General features: G+C 36.9%; 1 long non-coding RNA gene across 2 annotated transcripts in view; it reads left to right on the top strand.

Annotated features, from left to right (window-relative positions):
* The window catches only part of LOC134749449 (uncharacterized), a 604512-nt gene that overhangs the window by 334461 nt on the left and 247447 nt on the right, over positions 1–22604 (top strand). The window contains exon 3 of one of the 2 annotated variants that reach the window (XR_010128489.1): positions 13320–13371. The exons of the other annotated variant lie outside the window; for it this stretch is intronic. This is a non-coding gene — a long non-coding RNA (uncharacterized LOC134749449). Of the gene's footprint in view, positions 1–13319; positions 13372–22604 lie in introns of those variants that run through there. 2 annotated transcript variants of the gene reach the window in all.

Here is a 22604-nt window from a genome sequence, read left to right on the forward strand (position 1 = left end):
TTTCTGTTCTGTTAAGAAACTGATGTAAATTACATCGTCATCAAGGGTGTTAAGAAAATGGGAGGAGATTAATCTTGCTGTAAGCACTTAGACGAAAATCTCGTCTCCATATACAGTGGTTGAAAATTTACTGAGTGCCACCTATTAGTCTATCCACTGGGCCTTACTGAAAATCTGCGTCGCGGACTGTGCTGCCATGTACCCATGTGGCTCACCGTGACACCAAGCTATTGAGCGCAAATTCATTTTGTATAATTATTCTTAGTTTTATGTTATTGTGCTAATAAATGCTTTTAATTTCTTTTCTTTCTTTCTTTCTAAGTTGCAGTTGTCCTTATCGTGCTAATTTTAGGAGCCGTCCCCGTCAGCTCGACGGAGATATTTACCTAAAATAAAATCAGGGGTGTAGCTGGTAAAGAAGGTATATCCTCTTAAGATATTAGGAGGGGTGCCACTGATGTGAACGAATGGCAGGTTCTGAAAATTCTCTTGAGCGCCGGGGGTCATGGTTTCTTTTTCGGACAAGACAATAACCTACTGTCTTCCGTCTATTGCGTTTTATTCCCTCTGTTCCCTCAGGTGATGGGTAATAGCATTTCAACGCAGGCAGTGCTGAGTGCCGCTAATTGGTCCTGCTTACAGATCACTTGCCAGTTATATGCGTCATGTAGTATCTTAGCTTATTGGCACCATATCTACCACACCCGTGTGGTGGTATACCTAAAATAAACGTGACTGTTTATTTAGTCCATTTGGGGATTTAGTGCGGTTGTCCCGCACTTACCTACTCATAAAATGGTGTCAGCGAGAAGACCTAATATCTAATCCAGATTAGATTAGGTGCCAATGTGTAAGCATGTAACACCAAAAGTCAAATCATAAACAGAGACATCAATTTCAAAGTTACGACTCTATCCATCAGCTAATAACTTTACACCGACTTGAATAGAACAAAGTGAGGGAGTGGCCGGAGTGGTATTGTAAACGTCATATTTTCATAGACATTTTACATTAATGATGGCATGACAACATTGCAAATGCCATGTAGGCCGCCTGGTGACATTTAGTACAGTCGCCATCAGACATATCGGAGCAGCCTAGGCGCTCACAAATATCTGAACGAGCCTCTATTGTCAAGGCGTTAGAGTGCGTGTTCAGATATTGTGACCACCTTGGCCGCTCCGATATATCTGATGGCGAATGTATAACCGTCACTGTACATCATACAATTACATACATATAGGTACGGCCTGTCACGCCAATTCAAGTTTTATATACAATACAATACGTTTATTTGTCGAAAAGCAGGTAGTGTTACAAACAGGTGTTACATATAGTTAGTCATTTATTCAATATTGCGTTGTCAAGTACATAAGGGCACATAAGATAAGATAATATAATAAATTGGCGTATCAGTAGTTTAATATAGTTATATATAGGTAGTTATAAGATCTGTTTCCAATACAATAGTATGATACTGAACTTATATCAATATAAGTCTAGTGAAACTAACTGTGAATCATTCAAAACTCTTAGTATGATACTGGTACTGATCTGTCAGTATCGAAAGTGACGTTTTGGTTGAACAAATGTCACTTTTGACACTGATGATCAGTATCATATCGGAAACAGATCGAATAACTAAAACTCGAATTGGCCTATTTGTCACCTGAGTGGCCAGCATTCGGCAGGGCGGGCAACGTGGCGGCAAGTAGTAAATTCAAGCCGCTCTCATACGCATGTATTTCTGTTATTATATATCTGTATAATCAGTGTGTTTATTACTTTTATAGGTAAATACTAGATGGTACAATTAAGCGGTGTCTATGTGAACTGGTTTATGGTCTCACTTGAGTGTACGAGTAAGCGTTAGGGGAAATCTTGCCAATGCTCTGCGTGTAACGCGGAGTTTGTGACATGGAAGCTAATTTAAGTTAGGCCAATTCATGTTTGCGTCGTCGTGAGTAGATGTTCCCCTAGCGCCAGCACCAAAAACGCATATGATTGTTAGTGCATGGATACTCTGTCAAAGTAACTTTCAAAATCTTGTATAAATTTGTTAACACCAATGATGTTGGCGTGTGCGTAACATTTTGGATTTAACAGAAGTCAGTTAAAAGGTTAATAAATGGTTGATAATTGTTATATCCCATGATTTTTCAATTGTCAATCGTTAAAACGGGTTTACATTTAAACTATATGTATAGGTATAGTCGAAAATTGAGGTTGAGAGTGCTAGGCTTGGTCTTAAGATTAACCATTCCAAAACGAAAGTAATGGTGATAGACCGAGCCAATCTACTTCCCATCACCGATGCACTCAGAAAATATGAAAAAGTAAGTGAGTTTGTGTATCTCGGGTCGCTGATAACCTGTGACGGTGGCTGCGATGGCGAAATACGCCGTAGATCTGGTATAGCCAAAAGTGCTATGGCGAACCTCGACAAGATCTGGAGGAACAGAAGCATTCGTCGTTCAACCAAGGTGCGTCTGACTCGATCTCTGGTATTCTCGATTTTCGTATACGGTGCCGAGACGTGGAGTTTGAAAAGTCGCGACAGGGCAAAAATCGACGCTTTTGAGATGTGGTGTTGGCGAAGACTCTTACGCATACCCTGGACGGCTATGAGAACCAATAAGTCCATCCTAGAGGAGCTGAAAATCACCACGCGGCTCTCTACAATATGTCAAGAACGCGCACTCAGCTTTTTTGGACATATCATGCGGTCTAAGAAGCATGACCTAGAAAGGCAGATTATCTTGGGTCAAATGGATGGCAAGCGCGGGCGAGGAAAAGCACCCACGAGATGGTCTGATGGTGTGAAGAGGGTGGTTGGCGGCAACATGCAGTGCGTGACTCATGTGGCTTATGACCGCACACTATGGAGACGGAGCATACATGGTCGCGATCCTCAGCAATGAGGGACCGAGGAAGAAGAAAATAGGTATAGTCGATGTCATTAGGTTCTGCGACGATTCACTGAAAACACGCATTGAGAGTGACTGCTAAAAATCAGTTGAAAATTACAATAATTATGTATTTTAGAAAGGTTTAGCGCTCTTGCCGCTTTGCTGCGGGCCGAATCGCTCTGCTTTCCTACACAGGCATGACAGGCACACATCCTAATTAAGGTGATTAAGGCACTCAATCCCGATATTGCCCTAACAGGTGGGTCAGAATCAGAAGCCGGCATAAGGTAGATCTCAATAGTGTGGGCTTTTCACATTAACTAAATATAGCCTGTTTCCTCTATAGTTGAGTGATCAAAGGCAGGATATTTCTCGTCTGTTTTATTGTCGGTTGCTTCAGGCAAAGTTAATATGAAACGAGCCTTATGTATATATTTAACTGTTCGTGGGTGTAGACGTGTGTGTTTATTTGATTTTGTTCAAAGGTAAGACTGCGTTTCCTCCAGAGATGTGCAGGATGCGTAGCTGTGTTTGATAAAAGCCAATAGAATCACTTAATTTAAGTACCTTATCCTCGCTGAGTGCAGCTCTAGTGGACAATTTCTATTGGTTCTTACCTACAGACATATTCCTCGCTAGCGCTACGCATCCTTGCACATCTCTGGTGGAATCACAGCCTAACTACCTACCTACTTAGTAGTACATACAGTCTGGCAAAAAGAGTAGAAATTAAAAAGTGACAACACTGTAGTGTCGTCCCTTTCAAATCAATCTAAGAAAAACGGGACGACACTACAGTGTTGCCACTTTTAAATTTCTACTCTTTTTTGCCAGACTATACCTAGGCATTAAATCTGGGTAATTCAATTGCAATAGCTAATAGGGATGTAAGTACAGATGTGTCCTTTAGATATATATAACCGATGTTTAACAGAAGTTAGGCATTAGGGTGTCTGAGGAGGTGACTCAGTCAAAAAGAAAAAAATTAGACTAAGAAAATCTTTGCAAATCTACACAAGATATATTTAGCACGCATGTTATAGAAAATAATGTAAAAAATATGTATGATATTTGAAACATATTATCTAGTCAACGTTTACTTACACAAATGTACAATTTAAATTTGCGCGCGCGTTCGTTACTATGGCAACGGACCAAGTTCTTTCGGCTGAGCTGACGCTGACGCACCCGCGCGCGCGCGCTGTCGCGTATCTCAAATTGCCATTCCCGCGATTCGACGCTTCGGTAGGTTTCTTGATGTTACTGTTAGTAGTGTTAGTTTAGTATTTATTTGATGTCAGTTACGTTTGTTACGACTGCGCTATTATTGTGTAGGTATGAGTAATAAGACTGTCAACAAATAACTGAATAAACGCAACGATTTTTTGCTTGGTCTACCCTATTCTCTTTTCTGTCAAGTTTTCATTACAGTTGCTAAAAATAGTTTAGGCACATTGAAGCCTGTGCGAGCATTTTACGCGTCGACGTGAAGACGGCTTGCTGGCCAGGATTTATAACCAGCGACTCCATCTAAATCACAACGAAATCGCCTAAGGACAACAATTTGTTTCATTCGGGCTCCGTCTTACAAATGATACTAGAAATTAATGCAATTAACAAATGAAGGGCAACGAATGATTCCAATGCCCCAGCTCCCTAGGGCCTAAAGAATTAGCCTCGCTCGTTTGCTCGGTCTAGGCTTTGCGCTCGTTTCAATGCAGTTATTTTCCAGTCTAGTGCATAAAGGGCAATATTAAACAGAGCTAGTTCGCTACTGTTAGCTCATAGATTTATTGCCACTAGATGGACCATAAAAGACAATTAACATTTAGCATTCACTACTAATGTTTGTAGGAACTCGAGCTAAATTAGAAGAACGCGACTCAGGACTTACAAGACTCGCAGAGTCTTTAAGTCTCGCCCGAGTCGAGTCCTTTACTGGGTCTTTTTTACGCATAACTCGAAAGGACGACTCCTCCGACTCCGTGTAAAATTTTGTGTGTGTTTTAATTAGGTACAGTTACATACACTGTTTTATAAGCACACATATTAAATAATTAAACTCTCATGTGTTTAGGAACCGCATGTTACGGCATTTGATCATCCTGTTTGCAATTGACATTTCATTTCGGATAAAACGTCATCTCGACTGATACTAGAATGAGGTCAAATCAAATTCCTTTTTTCATTATTAGATTAGGTCCTTCATAGTGATGAATCTATTGAAGGTAATCTATGCGTGGGCTGCAGCTAAAATTTAATGGTGGCTTAAAATAAACACTTGTGGTACTTTTTGTTCCAATATTTTATTTGGAATGAAGGCTTGAGTTAATACTAATGCAGTTATTATATGTATAGTGGTCTACATTTAGTACACTAGATTAATTCTAGAGCTTTTGAAATAATTCAGCGGTTAAAACTATATTCTTTATCTTAGTGTATTTTATAATTACCCAAATATTTAACCCAATTCCATTAGGAAAAACTTTGCCTCTTGTGGATAAAAGGCAACTTTCTCATCAGTTTTTGAAGTATCAAGAGAGCCTTTACAAGCTGGTGCGGGGAAAAATATTTTCCATTAACTTACTAGAAAATGTGATGTTTTCAATCAAAAGGTACCACTTTGTCGCTTACCATAAATACGAAATTTGATTGTACCATTATACGAATAATCTGTCAGAGTGTCCTTATGGCAATCGACAATGTGGTACCTTTTGCTTGAAAACGACACAAATTATTCCATAAAAAGTATTCATATTAATGCAGCCATTCACGTACGTAAGCAAACATCGGGCATTGAGCGCGTTCAAGCGCGTTTCAACTAATGCCACAATGGCGGAGTCGCATTTTAATCGCTTAGCTAGTTCAAGTGAACCGGACGGGACGGTAAGCAATGACCTTTCATTAATAATAGACGCGTGACGTTCATAGTTGACAAAACTAAAATGCAGGCAATATTTAGTAGATGATTTTGACAATCTTGACACATTGGCGTCAGCCGTACGACTTACTTAATATAGGTTCCGGAACCTATATTAGATGGCTCACGATCGAGCGCCTGGTGCTATATCTATGCCATCCATGACGGTAAGGCATTGTTTTCAGGCCATGATTTCGTTTATAACAGCAGTAGTAAAACACTTTATTGTACAAAATCAAAACAAAACAAAAAGAATTACATTCGTCATTAGTACAAACTACAAAAGCGAACAATATTAGACCCTATAATCACTTTGACATGTGTCATTCTACCCTTCCCGTTTGAAAAACACTATAACCTGTCCAATAATTTATTCTTCACGATTCGTCAAAACGATTTAGGTAATATTGCTGTGAAGTTAGCTTGACGACGCATTTTGTTACGAAACCACATTTTGTTTAATTTAAAATAATTTAAACCACCAACCACCAAGAGTATAGACCAAGTTACACTGGTTCCCTCAAGCTCGCTCAACTTAAGATAATTGGGAATACATACGGCCCGCTCAGTGGCTAATAAAGAATGCAGCTCCAGGCTGGTCGGGCTGAATCATTAATATTTTACCAATTTTGCACTCTTTTTCCTTCCAGACAAGGTTCGAAATGAATTTATGTTTCCGAAGGAACAACAGATGCCATGAAAATAAATTGTGATTAAAAATATTTTTTGAAAATGGAACGGAATTTTGAATTTGAGATGGTTTCTGTTTTTGTTGTTTGCGTTGCAACGGTACGTAAATATAACGAGTAATTAACTTGTTTCGAATTTGGCGTTTGTATTGCGAAATGCGAATGCATGTTTGATGTATGTTCAGTCAGCAATACTATATTATTATGTATATTCACTTAGCACCTTTGCGTACAAACTTCTCAGTGTCTGAGCGAAGTACAAATAAGATTTTTTTTAATACAGTTGCTCAAAAAGTGCTACTTTACGTAGCTGTTTAGCGTGCGGAAAGTTGGTTTTCGCGAACTAGTGCTTTTTACTTTTCCAATTTTTTTAAATTTATACTTGTTCTAATTCATGACTACTTATTGATGAGTGTTAATATTAGTTTCCTTTAAACGTCGTAATCAACATAAAAACCTACTGTTAATGTAAGAATACGAAAAATATACATATTTCATATTTTATTGCTTACCTCTTCATCATTATAACACGTCTATTTTTTTATATTGAGTATTGAAAAACCGTTCTTAATAAGTTGTCTGAATGGAACGGAACGCCTCGCCTGTCAAAGAAGAGGCGTTTTTTCTTTCTGCTTTTAGTTTACAAAGGCAACATTCGATATTGTTTTTAAAAATGTACGATACACAAATAATCGTAATTAACGATATTTGGGTAATAATAGTACAATGTTTTATATTTACAATTGTTTCTGTCTTATAGAACATGCATTTAAAAAAAAAAACTCGTTGAAGTGGGTTCAATAATAATAACACCCAGCTAAAAAAACACCTCTTCATAATGTCAATGTCAATGATGTCACAGAACTAATAATATAAAAGTTTCGAATTCCTTACTTGTTGTTTTTCTTATTTTTTCGCAACTGTATTAAAAAACGTCGTTCGATACACGTGCGGAAATGTCATCCTTCACTCGTCCCGAGTCATGCCACGAGCCGCAGGCGAGTGGCAAGATATCTCGGTACTCGTGAAGTAATGACATACTTTCCGCACTAGAATCGAAATGTACTATTACCTTATGACGATCTTCCCAACCGAACATTTTATATCCCGGTGTTTCCCACAACCTATTTGGTACTTACTTCTACTTCTAAGAACTTATTTCTATGGTTGCATATAACTTAACTTAAGAAACTAGTTAAGTTATAATGACACGAAACTAAGGTTTCTTCAGTTTCTTGCATATAAAAGCGTTTAAAACTAATTAAAAATCCAGTAATTCAGCTATCTACAAAGTTAATTTTAATTAAATAAAATGCTAAATTAATATAAAATGTAAGTACCTCATAAAAATTAAAACGTCCGTCGTTTAACGAGTTCGCTTGAGAATAGTTTTACATCTAAAAATACTCAGATATACTCTGAATTCAGATTTAAAATATACTTACTTACTTATTACTCCTCTGGCGCAGTGACCCAAAGTGTGTCTTGGCCTCCAACACGACAGTTCGCCACTGATCCAAAACATAAAACACAATTAATTAATTAATTAATTGTTAGATTGAAAACGTAATTATATTAATTATGTTTCGTACACGATATCAAGCTGCAGGTATGCGTCTCGTCTATATAGTTTGTCATTGTCTCATTTCAAACTAGCGTTGAAAAAACCGGGAACATTTCAAAACGATTTTCGACGAACGTTTCTTTCAAAAAAAAAAAAACAATGTATTTTTCGATATACTTTATTGGGAATTTAAAGTCTAATGTAGGCATTGACACTGTCATCACTCATCAGTGGCATTGTGTGTGACGTATTTAATTTTTCTAAATAGAACTGGAAAAAAACCGAAAAAAACGAAATTTTGTAAAAGTCCCGAAAAAACATTGGATTTTTTCCGGAATGTTCATCCCCATATCAAACATAGACATAGATAATCATACTATCCTTGTCTTACACTAGTACTAGCATCCAAAAGAAAAGAATGAGTATAGTTTTTTTTGTTCTTATTTACTGACAATTTGGTTTGACCAACTATATTTTACTAGTGCGAAAGGGGCAGACTGAGATTGATATGATGCAAATTTTAAAATATGAATACGTTGTATATTTATATATATACCATATATACCATATATCAGGTGAATCCAGAATGAATGTGGAGGGAAGTACGAGGAGAGGAAAACCGAGGAAAAGGTGGATGGACTGTGTGAAAGATGATATGAAACTAACGCAAGTGAATGATGAGATGACGGGTGACAGAGATGTATGGAAGAAAAAGACATGCTGCGCCGACCCCAAGTGAATGGGACAAGGGCAAGCGAATGATGATATACCATATATCAGGTGCAACTTTTTTATCGGCAGAATAATTTCTGAAATACAGATACAGGGCGCAATTTAGTTGAATGCACAAAATGCGCAAGTTATCACTTGAAAATTTACCCTGTATACCTACCTATTTATGTGCCTTCTGGCGACATGATCATAACGGCCCGTTATGCTCATAGCTATTTTATCTCAAATTTTACTGTGCAAAATAAAATTTTACTGGTAGTTTTAAGTTTAAAATTTGTGGCAGACGGTTTATTGATACCCAACAGTAAATGTACAGTCAACCAATTTGATTCCTAGGCCACTATAGAACCTTGTCGCTATAACTGCTATAGCACTGTCATAGAAGATAAACAAACTGATTCATTATGAAATGGTTCTATAGTGGTCTAGGGATCAAATTGGTTGACTGTACTTAAATGGTTGCTTTATTACTGCGAATTGCACACTATGCAACTAAATAGGTATCTCATATCATAAAAGTGACCATCTATATAAATACTCTGTTATTGTGTAAAAGGCAAAAAACCCTTTGTGGTTTCGGAAAAAAACTTTTTCTAGATTGTATTTCATCAAATTTTACATCAATGAGCTATGCCGTGGACAGGATGGACAGCAGACAGACATACAGACATGGTGAAATTGGTGAAACGAATGATTCCTACTTTAATATGAGACTCTAAAAATAACCGTCTGGTCTTATATTGACCGGGATATAGACCGTGATTACCTTTTGTATATTGTTTTTTAACTCCCGATATTAAAAAAATCACGAAAAACACAATCTCAATCGTGAAAGGTAATCACGGTCTATAGGTATATGTCGCAGCGCCGCGCCGCCGTGCTGTGAGGAAATGGCGATGTGCCAACTTCATCACATTAATTATTCTTAAGTAAAATGGTTATTCTATTAACTGCCACATGGCGTAGCCTCTTACAGCCTGTTAGGTGGAAATGAGGTTTCCAACTCAATGTTGTAAAAAAAAAAAACCGACGTGTTCGCGAGCGACTCCGAAGTACTGCGCGAAGTTTGACAACGTCAAATATTGTACCTAATGCCGCGCAAGAGGTTTGACATAAGTATAGAATTTAATTTTAGCCAATCACAAATTTTAGTGACCAATCACCACTTTTTGATAGCGGAAATTGTGAAGGGATGACTGTCAGTGACACTTGTCAGATAAGTGTTAGCCATGTGGACCTTTGAAGTAAAAAAATATATATATACAGGGTGGCAAAAAAAATTGTGCATTCCCGTTACCAGGGGTATTTCACCACGCTGACAGGTGCGACAATTGTCGAAATCACTATTACTGACGTCACAGGCCTAGGCTACGGTAACCGCTTACCATCGGACGGGCGGTGTACTAGTTTGCCACCAACATTTTAATAAAAAAAAATACTCCATTATATCGCCAATAAATAAGTACTTATTTTGCGAAGCTAACGACAATTGTCACAAGAAACACGACAATTGTCACGGAATTCCGACACAGAACTCATTTCCTGTCAAGAATTACCGAAAATTCTTTTAAAAAAGTTTACCCTCCCATAAAAAATGGACCAGCCAAAATGTATGAAACAGCCAAATGTTTTTCGCGATTTCGGGGTTGGTCCCATAGTAAAAGTTGCTCAGTATATTCCCAAAACCTCCCTGGTAATGTAAATGCACTTATTTTTAGCCACCGTGTATATTCCGGTGAAGCAAAAAAGTTTAAGTACATTTTACTGTGTTGACGATGGCTACAACGAACATAACTCCAATTTTCTAATTTTTTACGGGATTTTGAGCGTGATTTTGAGCTTTAGGTTGTTTAACTAGATTTAGATTAGAAACTTCTCAGACAAACGCTCAATGCACCGCTATTTTGCTGTGCGTTGTGTAGATCATTCAATTATCAACTATATCCAAAACACCATAAGATCTTTAACACAACTAGCAAGTCAGTCTAATCCAAGCGCATTCGAAATTCAACCGTAATACAATGGTGATAGAACTGATATTGTTTGTACACTGGTTGTGGTCAGAATATCACAGGGAGCAATAGATTAGAGACCGCAGGGGGGCTCTAATAGTCTTGTTTGATTAATTAGTACGTTGAGATTCAATGAACATGCCTATGATAGCCCACCTTGTGAGCCTCGTTCTGGGGATTCGTATGCTGCCTACAAATATAAAGACGATGTTCTTCTTGACAGGTTTTTAATTAATATTAGTTTTACAAATCTGGTTTTCTCATTTAAGCCGTAATTCTTGACAAGTTGACAGGCAAAGCTAAGTTGTCACAGATAAATATCAGCCCTACACGCTCAAAGTATGCTTTTTGGCGGGCTTTCAATAACTGTCATTAGAACTAATATTACAATCACCTTATGTTGGTACAGTATTAGCCATATTGTTTTATTAAGCCGTTACGTTGTTAAGCTTGGATTAATACTATATAATATAAAAATAGTACAGAATATAAAATGCTAACACCTATATCGGGCTGTTTTAGTGTTGTCAAAAGGGAACTAGGTTGAGCTAATAGTCTAACCTGTTCGTATAAAAATACCGCAAATCGATGTATAGGTTAGCCGTTTGGCACACACATACTAGAGGCCAAAACAAAATTTTTGACCCGCAGTTCCTAAAAAATTTCGCTGGGGGGGGGGAGTGGTAAAACATTTTTTTTTTTGTATGGAAAAAAAAATTGTTTTAATAAAAAAAAAATGTCCGAAATGTAATGATGTGATATATTTTTAGAATCACCTCAAAAAGCCCTTTCGTATGATACCACACTCGATAGATTTTGGAATTAGTATTTTTTTCCATAGAATAAAAAATGTTTTACCACACCCCCCCCCCAGCGAAATTTTTTTAAGAACTGCGGGTCAAAAATTTTGTTTTGACCTCTAGTATGCGTGTGCCAAACGGCTAACCTGTACATCGATTTGCGGTATTCCTTTGAAACTGGGGTCGAGCGGCTTCCGCTATAAGCTGTTTATACACTATTTGTAATTTTAAGGCCCCGTAGGTGTGTGTTCTCTCACCCCCACTGAGCGTAAGAGTGAATAGATGAAGTCACTCACTAGACTATCATTTATTTATTTAATAGCTCATATTGTTTCATCACACTTTGTAGTAAACTAACATCTAGATTTTAGCTTGATCAACCCGCATAACTAATCTTGTAAACTTTATCTTTACAATTATCTAAGCAAACTTAGCAGAATTCTAAGCTTACACAAATGCAAGGCTGATCCGAGTTATACGTACACTCATTACTGTATCCCCGACGGCATTATCTGGCCTGGTTCCAATTATGCTATTATCATCCCTAAACAAGGCGCAAAATGTTATATATTGTGTATAATATTGTTTTATATATTGTGTATAAATGTAATTACAAAATACAATGGCAAATAGGGAGCGAATAAAAGAATCTTAGCAAACATTTCGCAAATTAGCTTTTTAATTTGTATTTAACTGCCAGCCTAAGTTGTTTTTCTCTGTTGTTTTTCCTGTTTTTACCATTCATCCTGGTATTGACACTTAGTCAATACCTAATATGGGGAAACAGAGCGAACGAACCAAACGCTCGCGTAAGTTTGTAAGTACCTAAATATAAAAAAAAACGTTCCATCCTTGCCTTTTAGACAAAACATTTTTAAACTGTTGCGTATGTTGATTTTTTTGCCGTTTTTTGCGTAATGGCACGTAACCCTTCGTGCGCGAGTCCGACTCGCACTTGGCCAGTTTTTAATATTATTTTTTTGTCAAACTGAAATAAATTAAACAATCTAGAAGTAAAACTGACAAGACAAAACGTTTAAAAAACTGTTTTTTTTTAAATGTTTTACAGCTTTTTAAAGCCATGTTGCTTGATAAATAATTATAGCCAAATGCCTAATGTAACCAAAGCCAAGGCAAGCCATCGACTTATTGTTATATATGTATAGATGTGTCTTCCACCGGGATTTCCCCTTTCCGCAATCTAAGTATATGATGGATCTCTCTCAGTTCCTAAATAATCACCAAAAGAAAAAAAATGTATAGATGTAACAACATCTTGACTAGCGTACCTATTCCTAGACCAGACCACAACTCATCTTAGATTTCCATAAATATTGGAGTGTTCCCTGCACTTCCAATAGAATTGCATAACACATGAATTGGACACCTGATTACCAGTTCCAATTGGATTAGGGTTGTTATTGTGTCCAATTCAATGGAATAATTAACTGAAGACTGTGGACATACACAGTTAATCGAACAAAAGACAGTTCAAAAACAGTGTCTACGACATTAAGTTGTAAAAGTTGTTGCATAAGATTCAAAATAGATAAACAGGTTGTTAGACATTGTTTATAGATAATACATAGATAAATTAGTTTTGGACAAAAGTTCTTTAACCGCGAAAATCGAAGTTCGCAAATTGCGGGTATTTTTCTCTTTCACTCAAATTACGCCTTCATTGGAGTAAAAGAGAAAGATCCCCGCAATTTGCGAATTTCGGTTTTCGCGGTAGCCCCTCAGAGCCGTATTGAAAATTGTGTGCCTCAGGCGAGATTACAACCCGAAGAATATGTACCTATAGTATACATAGACATATATATTATTACTTCGTAAAGACCGGCCTTACGAGCACTACGAATGGGGTCGATACATTGGAGTCAAAATCGCATTTGCATACCTAGTTACACCAGCGCGCTCAGTCGAATTGCGCAGTGGAAAGGCGACGTGTTCGGTCGGAATTGAATGCATACAAGCGTATGCATTGCATACTGCTCAATTCGCCACACGACTGAGCGCGCTGGTTTAACTAAATGCGATTTTGACTCCAATGTATCGGCCCCATTCGTAGTGCTCGTGAGGCCGGTCTTTACGAAGTAATATATATGTCTATGGTAGCATAATTAGTATGTACTTGAACACCGGTTCGGATATTGCCACTATACCTACTAATGTCCTTACGGCTAAGCTTCGGGCTTAGTTAAATTGGCAGCACAGTGAGTCTTATTGCATATTATATACAGTAGCATTACCTCAGAGCCACGAGTCAATTATATTTTTAGTATTTCAGTGCCCTTTAGATTTACTTAGATTCTTTACCATTACTACCTTTCGGTCATCATCTTCCTCGCGTTATCCCGGCATTTTGCCACGGCTCATGGGAGCCTCGGGTCCGCTTGACAACTAATCCTAAGAATTGGCGTAGGCACTAGTTTTTACGAAAGCGATTGCCATCTGACCTTCCAATCCAGAGGGGGAAACTAGGCCTTGTTAGGATTAGTCCGGTTTCCTCACGATGTTTTCCTTCACCGAAAAGCGACTGGTATAAATATCAAATGATATTCCGTACATAAGTTCCGAAAAACTCATTGGTACGAGCCGGGGGTTTGAACCCGCGACCTCCGGATTGAAAGTCGCACGCTCTTACCGCTAGGCCACCAGCGCTTCACCATTACTACCTTTCGGTAGTTCATAAGTATACCTAAATTAAGTTTCGATTACGATGATGTCTAACCGTAGTACTACATAAGCAACAATATTTTAGTAAACTCGCATGTGGTGCTATTCATAAAAAAAAACCGGCCAAGTGCGAGTCGGACTCGCGCACGAAGGGTTCCGTACCATTAAAAAAACAGCAAAAAAATCACGTTTGTTGTATGGGAGCCCCATTTAAATATTTATATTATTCTGTTTTTAGTATTTGTTGTTATAGCGGCAACAGAAATACATCATCTGTGAAAATTTCAACTGTCTAGCTATCACGGTTCATGAGATACAGCCTGGTGACAGACAGACGGACAGACGGACGGACAGACGGACAGCGGAGTCTTAGTAATAGGGTCCCGTTTTTACCCTTTGGGTACGGAACCCTAAAAACCATTATAAATCTAACAAACCGTTGATAAATGTTGATAAAACGAGCAGATTAAAATCGTATCAAATATTTCATACAGTTTCGGCTTTATTGTTAATTAAGTTACTTCCAACAAATGCTATTAACAGAGAACGTCAATAAATTTCGTCAGGCAACTGGCAACTCCAATCGCTTTCAGAACTTGGACTCCTAGTCCATATAAATAGATACTGCTATTATTGTCTAAGGGGTTTGAATGGACGTCGGTTAGATCAATCAACGGTTTCACAAAATTAATGGCTTCAATAAGCTTCGGTTTTAAGCCGGCTTTTATGTTTTAACAAAGTGAGGTAACGCTGAATGTTTTTGGACTTGTCTAAAATACAATTTGAATTAATGAATTAGTAATAATCGGTTTTATTGTTAATTTTACGTCGTTAGTGCAGTGTTGTGGTTCGCCAAATGGGAATTGGATTTATTTGCGGGCTATTTGCGAAGTATATACGTGAATAAAATAAAAATATCCCAATGACGGGTATGGTCAGTACGATATGCGAGAAACAAGGTAACATATCTTGGAGGTTATGACATTTTACTTACACCGCTGTTAGCTTCGTTATATGTTACATATGATACCTAAACACGAAGGCAATACACGTAGAGGAAGGCCCCCTCTGACGTGGTGGACGATTATGGCCAAACTATTGGAAAAAGCCCAACTACCCAACCCGACAAGACAGATCGTCTTGGCGCCGAAGGATAAGAAGAGCCGACCCCACCTAATGTGGGATAAAGCAAAGGAAAAGAAGAAGACCTAACATGAAAGGAGGTTTATATAACAAATGAAAACATCTATTCATAGCCCAGTTTTAACAAAAACACATCTTACATTAAAAGTCGTACGCTTTTATCTTACTAATTTCATTTTTTTGTCTCGAAAACTGCGCACATCTCATTAAATTCATTCTCGTGATGTTATCTTTTTGTCAAATGTAATTTGCCGTACGAAATAATGTATCATCGTTTGAATAAAATGACGGCATGAATGTCTCCCTCCTACGGGAAATGTAAATGGACGCTTTCATATTTATTCATAACCTCGTAATTCTTCCAATGTTACATTCAATTTTCGTTTTAACCAAGAACTTATTGCTTTTCAAGTACAGAAGTTCTCAAAGTTTTGACGCCTGAACCCTTTTGGAAAGGGGTTAAACCCCTTGTTTTCCGTACGTATCCAAGCCAAGTCACATAATCGTCGGCTGTCGTGTCTTACTATAGTTTGTCAAGGGACTGTCTCATTTCAAACATAGACAGAGAGAATCATACTATCTTTGTCTTACGCTGTACTAGCACCCAATAGAAAAGGATTAGTATGTAAGTAAGTAATCATTTATTGTCAGATTGTGCATGTCAGTATACAGATGTTACAATAGTATCTTATAATAGTAAGTGTCACAATCAACCGGTTTAGGGTATACAATGGTTTATACCAACTATAACATAACATTGCTTTAACTTAGACATTGAAATTAGATCTGAGAATGTAGATTTGGTTGGATTCTAGATTAATCTGTCATATTTCAGTGCTGGACATGAAACTGGGTTGTATGTATTTTTGGAACATGCTTAAAGTGCAAGTTGTGCAATAAGGATATTGGCTGTATTTAAAATAAATTATTTCACACCACACTAAATAAAGCATCAGAAAGTAATTAGACAAATGTAGACAGCAGTTATTTTTTGACACAATTTTTATTTATTAATTCGGATAGAACTATAAAGAGAAGGCAACTTAACCGTGACTCAACTTGTTCTGTGTTTCAAAATCCAGCAGCTAATCGTTTTTGACGAATTTGACCCTAATCTATAATTTATTTATAAGTTGATAATTATCGGGAGTGCAATTTTATGGACATGTTTTTACGGAGCCACTAAAACGTATTTAATGCGCTGTGATACTTATCATTATAAGAAAACTGGACAAGTTTTACTTGTAGATCTGTATGTATTTTCGGAAAAGCCCTTTGAAAAGAACAGGTAGCGTAGCCAAGGTGATAATCATAAATCGTAAACACCAATCAAAAAACCGGCCAAGTTCGAGTCGGACTCGCGTTCCAAGGGTTCCGTACAATGTACCTATTATTTATGCGACATTTAAAACCCGTAGGGGTCGGATCTAAAACTAAGTAATTAAGTCCAACTCACGCTTGACTGCACATTTATAATAGGTTTTCCGGTAATCTATAGGTAAAGATGGGTGAATGGTAATTTATATTTTTTAATTTTCTCATTTACCCCCCTAAAGTGGCCCGTGTTTAAAATTAATTTGTTTACGTTACATGTCCATGTTTGGGTCATAATCTTACATATGTGTACCAAATTTCAACTTAATTGGTCCAGTAGTTTCGGAGCAAATAGGCTGTGACAGAAGGACAGACAGACAGACGCACGAGTGAGCCTATAAGGGTTCCGTTTTTTCCTTTTGAAGTATGGAACCCTAAAAGCATAACATTTATCGGGATTTTTTGACAGATACAAACGAAAAGTCATTTAATCATATCAACCCTCAGAAAAAAGCTTTGAGAACTGCGGCTGTAGTTTTGACTAATTATCAATTTAGAATATTACTATTAATGTTTTATAGCTGAGTCGTAATATTAAAATAAAGAGAAGTTTTGAGTACTATTAATAAAACAAGTAGTATTTAATAGACGCATTTTACTGTGCCTCTTTATGAAGACAGGATTATATTGCCTATGGCAGCGGTTCTCAAACTTTTTTTGTGACGGAACCCTTTTAGAAAGTGAAATAATAAAAAGCCCTAGGGCTCCGCGGAGCACGCTTTGAGAATGGCTGGCTTGTGGAACTGTCTGTTCTTTCTTCAATTTAAACATTTGCCGTTTTTAATCTTGAGCCTTAGCCTTATATGTAGTAGGTACTAAAAGAACGAGTAGGTACTCTCATGGATCGATGAGATCTGTTAGACCGAGAATTCAGTTAGCATGTCATGCTAAGACAGAAGTATGAGTTTCTATTGCATGTGTTTATCACCGATCAGCCGTCATAGAAAATGACGTGTCGGACGCCTCGGCCCGGGCGTGAAAATGGAAAATTTCGCGCTCTTTTTATTGCCAGCCAGCATTGTGAAAGCGGCACAGAAATCCCACATTTCCCCTAGTTGGACTTCCCATGAATCCGTCTCTCGCTTTTCCGTTTGCCTTTGAGCCATTGAGAACTCATTCATCGCGTTCATTGTGAAGCTTTTGTGGTATAAAATAAATTTGTATTTTAAAATGTATGAGCGCTAAAAGAGTTATTCGCTAGCTTTTCGCTGCGGGCACCACTTTGCACTTTTGTGGTTACGCTATGCGTTAAAGGAAAATACAAATTATGAAAATAACATATTTTCGTGATGGCACAACATTCCTGTATGTATGATAAATAATATCGGAATTTATTAAATTATAATGGTATCATACGTGCACTACACTAGGATTATTTAGTTTGTAAGATGACTTTTTTTAACAATGTACCAAATCCGAGAGATTCGATTTTATTTCATATTTTCATTTGCCATATTATCTCATCGAGCAGTGGCGTAGCGTGAATCTAGTCGAGGGGGAAATCACAGTTGCGAGGCCCTTTTCTTTTAATGTGTGTGTGATAATGAAAAAGGGTTGGCTTCCGCGAGGCCCCCTTAAGTCAGGGCGGACACGCTATACATCAAAAATCACTTGCGTTTCTAAGTGTGAACGGCACGTCTGTACACGCGGCATACGTCATAGTGTCAGTAAGTTGCTTAAAAATAGTACTAAGCGGCCGGCAAACGCCCGTCAATCTGGTGTCGCGGGGCGAGGTAATTCGAGTCGCGGCGGGGCGGTGCGTGGCCGTTCTGTATGATATAGTAGATTGTGTCACAAGGGAGCAAAATGACATATTTACGGCGAGGGCGTACAATTGAATCCTAAACGAAGCGAAGGATTCTATAATAGAATCCTGAGCGTAGCGAGGGATTCTAACATAGAATCCTGAGCGTAGTGAGGGATTCAAGTGTCAACGCCCAAGGTGAAAATAATTTTGCTACCATGTGACACATACTGCTTTTCACATCACCTATGAGGAAATTACATACATATATTAGGTTTCAAAACATTATTATTTTAAGTAAAGATTGATACGGACAAAGTGCCAAAATATGTATACACGACCTTTGTATAGGTACATACTTCTGGCACTTTGTCCGTATCGATATTTTTAGACGTGACTGTACTGACAAATTAAAAGTACCTACAGCTCATAATTATGTACCTAATATCTTTTCAAAGACAGCAGCAAACACCTAAAATGATACAATGAAAATCAAGAACATTATTATTTTTGTAGATTTTTCTGGTAACAAATTAGCTCGTACCCCTTTGAACCAAATCTTCGAGAGAACACTATGAAGACTAATATCACTTATATTTAACTAAGTATTTACAAATTTATACACAATACAGAACCGCATAATTATGCTTTGTGAAATATTTGTACAAAACTATTTAAATATAAACTTTTTAAATTGCATAGACAAGTATGGCTGCGTTTAAGGAGACCTAAAACTTCAAAATAAAAATTAAATTATTAAACTAATGTTTTTTACGTTTCTTTGTAAATATTACGCTAATTAATTAATTTACTTAATTTAAATATGCTATTAATTAATTTAAAATATAATTACATTTATTGTTTACAATTACAACAAAATATTATTTAATTTAGAAAATTGTATGCACGTAATCGATTATAAAGAAATTGTAATCGATTATATGCCTACTAATTTCATATGTCTTTGTGTTAATATTTCATACTGGCAACAAAATGTCCTTGAACAGAAAAGTGCCACTTTGATCCCTCCTAGCAGGGAAGAAAAGTTCCCTTTTCGAATAGGTGATGTGAAAATACTATTACTTATTCTGTGCTTAAGTGCGAGGCCACGGGCGAGGGCCCACTTCGCCCACGTGAACATATACGACACTGTCATCGAGAGCCGATACACGAATAACTTTATATGTTTTAAATAACATGTAATAAATACGTGTGAAGTCAACGCCCTTAAGACGGGGCTAACGCAAAATTTTAGTTTTTATATGGAATTGTTATTGTTATACGATTTTACAAAGCCAGATAAGTACCATGAAAAATTCACAAGGAAACTGGATTATTAATGCAAGGGCAGACTCCAAGCAAAACCTTGGTTAAAGTTGGCTCGATAGAAAAACCGGACAACTGCGAGTCGGACTCGCCCAGCTTCAGACGGACAGTGGAGTTTTAGTAATAGGATTTAGTAAGGGGGTTATACCCTTTGGGTAGGGAACCCTAAAAACTAAACACGAAAATATGTATGCTAATTTTTTTATTTAATTTCAATGATATACCGCATACCACAGCAGCATCAGCATTTTTAGTATCTTTCTAATCTTCCATAGTAATATCTTTCTAATTTCCTGGTTTTACGCCATAGCCCCTTAAGGGCTCATAATGTGGTGCCCAACCAAAATATCTCTGATTATAGCTTTAATTAGTCAAAACAAAATAACTGCTACCCTAAAAGAAATACACGAAATACGCCACATCGCTAATAGTTGTATCTAATTACTCTAGTTATAAAAGTCAACTAAAACTAAATTTAGGAACTAGCACATTTAGTTCACTATTTGCCTAATTTAAGCTATAGCAATCAAAATAATGAGTAACCCAGTAAACTTTTTGCTTCAGTTCCATTCCAGGGCTGCCGGTACATAAATCTTGATTAGGTATACGATCCAGTGCCTGCAATTGTACGAAATTCGATTGCATTTTACGAGAACATAATTAAAAAAAAAAGATTATTTTGAAATCGGTATTTCAAAAAGTGACGTGTATTTAATTAGTTGCATAATTAGTAGGATTTATATAGGTCTTTTGTATGTATATTAATAGCTTCTTCCCGCGACTTCGTCTGCGTGAAATGATGATGATTGATAAAAACTATCTCTCAAACTATATATCTCCATACTAAAGTTCATCTCAATGGGCTCAGCGGTTTAAGTGTGAAGAGGTGACAGACAGACTGAGTTACTTTCATATTCATTCAGAATACTAGTAGATAGTTAGCGATATACGTACCGTTGTCGTCTTCAAGAAATAAGAATATAACACTTAATGCTGTGAAACTGGAAAAAATACCTCTTGCCTCCTAGAGGTCTATAAAAAGATTTCCCATTCCATTCTATTTTAAATCCCTATTTTGACAAACCAGTGGGCGGCTGAAATAAAAATCGTTACGAAGTAACGGGTGTCCCAAAAAGGACGCAAGATTTCAATTTGCCGCCATTTTTGTATTTTAGTGCTGGCAACCCTCAAAAAAAACTTTTTGACAGCTGAATGTTTAGGGTTTGTAAAAATGGCGGGTTATACGAAAGATCAACGCGTTTTTATTATTGAACAATATTTCAAAAGTAATGAAAGTTTGGCGGGTACGTTTCGAAAATTCGTAGTCGTGTGATCTCTCGATTCGGTGATCAGAATTGGCCCCCTAGATCTTGCGATTTAACGCCTTTAGACTTATTTTGAGGGTTATTTAAAGTCTAAAGTCTATGCCAATAAGCCCACTTGCTTTAAAAGAGGAAATTCGACGCTGCATCGGAGAAATTCAGCCGCATCTATGCAAAATGGTCATAGAAAATTTTGACAAAAGAGTGCGTATGTGCCAGCAAAGCCTAGGAGGACATTTGCCTGACGTATTATTCTACAAATAACCCTATTTTATGTATTTCAAGATTTTATATACAAATGTATTATAACGAAAAAAAAAGTGTTTTTCATCAATTTCAAATCTTGCGTCCTTTTTGGGACAACCTTTAGATTTCTACAAACTATTCCAATTTCCTTGTAATTAACATAGGAACAAATAAAAGTAATCTAAATACACTTAAAAGGAAGCAATAAAATCAAAACGCTTACAATGTAAAATCACTTAAAAGGTTTTCCTTTAAGGCTCATCAAATTGTTTAATTAATGCAATTTGAGTGAATTGTTATTTTATTGTCGGCATTGAAAAACTTCAGCAGATGTTCTGTAAAATCGAGAACTCTTACATCTTTAACTAAAGATTGGAAAGGTTATGAATGCTGCCATTTTAGTATTGTGTTTATGCATATCTCTAATCTTCTGAGCCGATTTTTAGGAACAAATGTGTCAATTTTAGGCTCTCATCTCCACACGTCTTCAACGTTTTAGGCTCTCATCTCCACTCGTCTCCACCTCAGTGGAAACTTGGAAAGGCAGCCTTATGGTCGCTTAATACGGTATATTATACATATTTAACAAAATTGAATAGGTTCCTATACCTTTGACCGTTACATTATCATTTTTATAAGTTTTGTGGTTCTGTCGCGAAAACAAGGAACAATAATTCTCCCAAGAATTTTACCAAACTAGACTAATATTACGCCTTAATAAGCCTCCATATAATAAGAGAGCCCCTTTTAAGAAGTAATTTTTGAACACTGCTTGTTAATAAATTAATAATAGGTACATAATTTCTTTTTAATTAAGGCCGTTCCATCGGTTTGCCACTGTCTTTGTCACATTTCGCAAGAAAGAACGGGAAAGAACATCAATTTTGATCGAATTTTGTCGGTTTTTATTTATTTTAAAAACGTTACCTTACAATATAGAAATTCTAAAGCTATGAAATTACTATTTATGTTAAGATTGTTTTTCTTATTTTTTTGTTTATAGTATTACATAATAAATAACCGAGTAAAGTAGGATTAAAAGTCCGAGTTAGAGGTTACTTTGGGAATTAATTGTATCGAGCGAAGTGTCATAATTCGTGTATCGGAAGCTATGTTGTTAAAGATAATATAGTCAAGAACTACA

Source organism: Cydia strobilella, chromosome 18 (assembly GCF_947568885.1).
Source record: "Cydia strobilella chromosome 18, ilCydStro3.1, whole genome shotgun sequence".
NCBI classification, from domain to species: Eukaryota; Metazoa; Arthropoda; class Insecta; order Lepidoptera; family Tortricidae; genus Cydia; species Cydia strobilella.